Source organism: Suricata suricatta, chromosome 11 (genome assembly GCF_006229205.1).
Source record: "Suricata suricatta isolate VVHF042 chromosome 11, meerkat_22Aug2017_6uvM2_HiC, whole genome shotgun sequence".
NCBI lineage: Eukaryota > Metazoa > Chordata > Mammalia > Carnivora > Herpestidae > Suricata > Suricata suricatta.
Window position 1 is genome coordinate 10,009,232 of NC_043710.1, and position 5,862 is coordinate 10,015,093.

Here is a 5,862-nt window from a genome sequence, read left to right on the forward strand (position 1 = left end):
TTTGTTCAACGTTGTCAGACTCATTCTTATTATAGTGTAGTCACGACTTTTGGTTCTTTTTCACTGCCATATAGCCGTGCTGTATTTAGGTGTCATGATTTAGTGAGTCATATAACATTTACATTTAGAAAGAAGAGAGGGTAAAGCTTCTGAAAGAGGACATAACGGGGGCTTTGGATACGTTTGATTTCAAAGGGAGCTCTTGGGCACTCACTCTGTGATAATTCATTGATATGGATATTTGTGTCATATGTTTTCTCTATATGTGCTAAATTTCAATGTAACAGTTTGAAAAGAAAAAAATAAATTACTGAACTTCAGGAAACACTCGACAGTCAAACAACAAAGTAATATTTTGGGGAAGAATTGCATCAGAAATTGTAAACATTTTAACTGAATAATGCTGAAATTATCACATCCTAAATTTTGAGAGATGCAACAGATCTGACGAAGCAATCTGATGAAGCTATGAAAATAACAAGTAAAATCCAAAGAAAATAGAGAAGGATATGTAAAGAAAAAAATAGAAAGTAATGCCATAGTAAACAAACACATAAGAGAGAGGATTTAAAAACCCAAAATGTGGTCCTTTGATACAATAAACATAATGTAATCCTAGTATGATTGATAAGAAAAAGAGAAGACAAAATAATTATTATAAAAAAATAAGATCCTATAGACCTGAAAACACTGAGATGTATGCTTTTGGTATGATGCCAAAGCTTATGGCAGACTAATGTTCTCTCTGACAACAATGAGAAAAACAGGATACAATTCCACAAGTATTTCATCTATGTAAAAGCATCAGAAAAGCATCAGTGTTGAGGCACTGAAGAGTATACAGGGGCCAAGACTCCTAAAAAAGAAGACCACAGAGAGGTGAGTAGATGTTCTACAGATGATTTCTTCCTTGGGAGCATTTGTTAGGGCAAGAGGTTGAGGTTCTAGAGTTTGCCTGAGCAGAAGGTTATTGCTAAGGAAGAGAGGAATCACCATAGCTTTAGGTCTTCTTGCAGGGCTGAAAAGATAAAATTGTGAACCTGAGGAGACAAACTTCTGTGGAAACAGGAGAGTCAAAGAAATGAGCCAACTATATGACCAATTATACTCTTCAGATGCTAGGCAGAGTTTTGAAGTTCTTCTGGTCAGTAGGCTAAGTAAGAAGAAAGCATCTGAAAAACAGTGCAAAGTTTTTGGCCATGTGATTGCACTGAGGAAGCATAGATCAGGACTGCTGGGCATATCAGCTGCTCTCTGCAAGCTTTGGAGGGCTCTGTGCTACAGGTGGAAGACACATGAGAGTTATGTGGATTCTTATCCGTATGGCTGTCTAGTCTCAGTCCTGGTTTATCAGTCGAGGGGAGGAATGGGTGAACCCTTTCTGGAAGGACTGAACCTCAGCTCCCATTACTATACTCTTCCATACACAATTTCTGGCACTCAGTCAAAAATAAGTAGACAAGTTAAAAGACAGGATCATATGTTTTAAAAGACTAGAAAAAGTCAATAGAAATAGTTTCCTAAGTGATCCAATTATTAGAACTAACACTGATACAATTTTTTTTATTTAAGTAGTTTATTGTCACATTGGTTTCCATACAACACCCAGTGCTCTTCCCCACAAGTGCCCTCCTTTTCCCCCTCCCCCTTTCCCCTCAACCCCAGTTCATTTTCAGCATTCAACAGTCTCTCAAGTTTTGCGTCCCTCTCTCTCCCCAACTCTCTTTCCCTCTTCCCCTCCCCCTGGTCCTCCATTACATTTCTCCTGTTCTCCTGTTAGACATATGAGTGCAAACATATGGTATCTGTCCTTCTCTGCCTGACTTATTTCACTTACATGACACCCTCGAGGTCCATCCATTTTGCTACAAATGCCATATTTCATTCTTTCTCATTGCCATGTAATACTCTGTTGTATAGATAAACCACACCTTCTTGATCCACTCATCAGGTGATGGACATTTAGGCTCTTTCCATGTTTTGGCTATTGTTGACATTGCTGCTATGAACATTGGGGTACATGTGCTTCTATGCATCAGCACTACTGTATCCCTTGGTTAAATCCCTAGCAGTGCTATTGCTGGGTCATAGGGGAGTTCTACTGATAGTTTTTGGATAAAAAATTTTTTTAAGTAACTATTTTTAGTATGCTCAAGAAAATAGGAATGAATGGAGCAGACAGATGAACAGATAGACAATTTCACAGAAGAATTAGAATCTAAAAACAGAATTGAATGCAAGCTCTAGAATTGAAGGCTCTAATAACTGAGAGGACTCCATAGCTGCATGTTAGACACAATGGCCAACAGCGTCAGTGACCTGGAGGGAAGGGCAACAGAAGATTAAGAAATTAAAGTGAAAAAAATAATAGATGTAAAAGGGAAAAAAATGTGAGAAACATGTGGGTATAGTGAAAATATTTAACCAGAGGCCCAAAAGTAGAGAAGGAAAAGGCTATCTGGAAAAAGCAGTATTTGAAGAGAAAATGGCCAACAATTCTCCAAAGTTGATTGAAAGTGTCCATTCAACTCCTTATAGATACATACATTTGGCTAATCCTGAATAAGATAACTATAAAACAACCCACACCTAGGTACAAATTTGTTGAAAACTGAAGGCCAAGGGAACATTATAAAAGTAATGTGAGAAAAACAGGCACATCATGATAAAAGGAACAAAACTAAAGCTCACAGAAACTCCACAATGTCAAAGATGGCAGTCAGAGCACAGTGGAGTGACATTTACAAAGTGCTGAAGTGAACTACAATGTCAACCTAAAATTCCATATGTGGCTAAAGAACCTTTCAAAGCAAAAGCAGTGTATGGTTGTTCTCAGACTAACAGAAGCTGAGAGAATTTATTGTCCAGGAGGTCTGAGCTGAAAGAAATAATACTAAGGGGAATTTCTCAGTCAGAGGGAAAGGAATCCCAAATTGAAATGCTGAATAGAAGGAATAAAGGAAAAGAAACATTTCAGTATGGGGTGGATGGATCAAAATAAATATTATGTATTACTCTTTGTGTTGGTGGGTTCAAGGATTACTTGCGTACTATCATATCCTAAGTCAGGACCTGAAGCTTACCCTCTCCTTTCTGATTACCACCCACTCCCAGCCTTCCTAGCCTAAGCATTTGATCTGCTAATCCTATCAGCAATGTTGAATTCTGGGCTAAGCTGTCTGCGTTCAAAGTTCAACTCCATCACTTACAATACGTCTGAATCTACGTCTAGAGGTGGTTGCTTATATTCTTGGCATCTCAGTTTCCTTATCTATACAATGGGTATATAATATTAGCCACCCTGATAGGCTTTGTTGTGAAATAATCTTCAAAAACTCTGAGTGAGGCTTCTGGCACCTAGAAACCATTGAAAAACCTTAACTTACTGTTTTAATCACATATTTTTCTCTCACACTGCTTCAAGGTGTCTGTTTACATTTTTTCTCTCCTGTTTGACATTTAATTTGAAATAAATGACATATCCTATTAAAAATTTTCACTTCTGATTTCCTGGTCTGCTTCATGCATTCTTTATTATGTTAATATTTTATGAAATTAACAAAGAATTCTGTTGGAATATATCCATTTAAAATATTATAAAGTATTATAAAACAATGCTTTAGATTTCAGTATTTTGAATACATTTCTACTGCTTAAGAGGCAATGATATACCCTCCTTATTTATATCCTTGTTTTTGACAAGCAAAATTTTTATTTTTCAAGTTGCTTCAATAATTCTTACCAATTTTGGAGAATGTGTCTTCTCTGCTCCTATTGCAAAAACTCCTGATACGACATACTGAGAACAAAAGAGGCACACATAAGACCTTTTCATTATCACCGAAGAAATTCCTCTAACTTCAATAACGTTTAAAAAAATTAATAACAGATTTAATGAAAAGTCTGTAAAATGTAACACATGTCAGCTTCCTTAACTGCTAAATTTAGAATCCATAACAACTTTATTGCATTTGAAAATAATTTATAGGTTAGATTTCTTCCACTTCTTGAGATTTCCCAAGTAGTCCCAATGATTGCTAAGTAGGTAGAACTAATAACAAATTAAATGAGTTATTCATAGATAATTTCCCAGAAACAGAATCATAAAACGCCTTTTAAGTTTTCAAAGTAAAATGATATTTAATATGGGATATTAGAACATTTCTAAAATTTCTATATGTTTTCTGTGCCTCCAGCTCCTTCACTTCCCTGCACTGCCCTGGTAGTTTCTGCTTTGTGACTGTAATGCAGTTTTAATGCTAACTACCTGGAGTTAGCTCAGACTTCGCAGGTTAAGGACACAGTCCCCAGTAAGATTTCCCTCTCTCTGGATGCCAGCCACAAGCCTGGGGGTTTTCAGACCACTGACTTCTGATCAACTGGCTACAAATATAAGCTTTCCCACTATCTGTCTCGGGTTTGATAATTTGCTAGTATGACTCATAGAACTCAGGAAGGTGCTATACTTACAATTACAATTTTATCACAAAAGACACAAATCAGGGCCAGTCAAATGAAGAGATGTCCGGGGTGAGGTCTAGAATGGTTTGAAGCATGAAGCTTCTGGGTCATCACCCTCCTGGCACGTCAGTCTATATCACCAACCAGGAAACTTACCTGAGCTTCCATTGCCCCTAATTTCATTATGAGGTTTAGTTATGTATCCGTGTTTGGTCTTTCTGGCATTGCTAGCTCCCAAAAATTCAGGAATGGTGCAAGTGGTCCAGGAATAACAGGTACTTTTGTCACTTGGGAAATTTCAACGATTTGAAACCATCACCCAGGAACCAGGGAGCCAAAGGCCAGCCAAATTCTCTATTATATGTCAGACAGCAAGGGAGGTCGGCATTCATTGAAATAAGTTAGGGCTCTCTCCCCACTTGTGTCACAATCATTTTTTGGATTCTTCAAAGAGTAATGTAGCTTTTAATATTTTTTAAAAGTCCTCTTTCTTGAGGAGCTTGAGCTAATTTCTTTCTTTTCTCCTTTCCTTTCTTCTTTGTTTCTCTTTTTCTTCCTTCCTTCCTCTCTCCCTCCCTTCCTTCCTTTCCATCTTTTCTTTCTACTTCTTTCTTTCTTTCTTTCTTTCTTTCTTTCTTTCTTTCTTTCTTTCTTTCTTTCTTTCTTTCTTTCCTTCCTTCCTTCCTTCCTTCTTCCTTCCTTTCTTTTCTCTCTCTCTCTCTCTCTTTTTCTTTCTTTCTTCTTTCTTTCTTTCCCTCTCCTTTGTCTTTGTCTTTTTTTCTTAGCCCATCCAAAGAGCAATTGGAGTTTGAAAAGAATTTGGCTGAAACACCAAAATTCCTATTGTAGCTTTATGGTAGCCCTTGGAAAACATCACCTAGTAATAAATTCCTTGGTTTTCTATTAAAGTGATGGAGGGAGGGAATCATTATTGGATTAATGTTACACCTGTATTTAGGATGGAATAAAGGAATATTTTTGACATGATTTTATGGCATGGAGGGTAGATAAAATTTTATTGGTTTCATGTAAGACTCTCTTGTTGAATGTGTGAGCTTTTATTACTAGAAAATACACACTTCTATATGTTAGTGAGTCTGTCCACATGAATATTTAATATAATGCTATTGAAAACTATTTCATTAACATAAAGTAGTATCTAAAAGTATTTAATCTGCAGTTTAACTTTTGAAATGTCAGAATCACACCTAAAAGGTCTCTTATCCTGAATATTTTATTATTTTCTGACATTGGTTGGAAAGGCCATTGTTTCTGAAAAGCTTTTGTGCAGTGAGGGAAACCATCAACAAAACAGAAAAGACAGCCCACTGAATGGGAGAAGATATTTGCAAATGATATATCTGATAATGGGTTAATATCCAAAATATATAAAGAACATAT

At 36.5% G+C, this 5,862-nt stretch overlaps 1 long non-coding RNA gene across 1 annotated transcript in view; it reads right to left on the reverse strand.

Annotated features, from left to right (window-relative positions):
- Positions 1-3,737: 3,737 nt before the first annotated feature.
- Positions 3,738-5,862, reverse strand: part of LOC115272345 — an 11,511-nt gene continuing 9,386 nt past the window's right edge. Inside the window, exon 4 of the long non-coding RNA XR_003900387.1 lies at positions 3,738-3,799. This is a non-coding gene — a long non-coding RNA (uncharacterized LOC115272345). The remainder of the gene's footprint in view (positions 3,800-5,862) is intronic.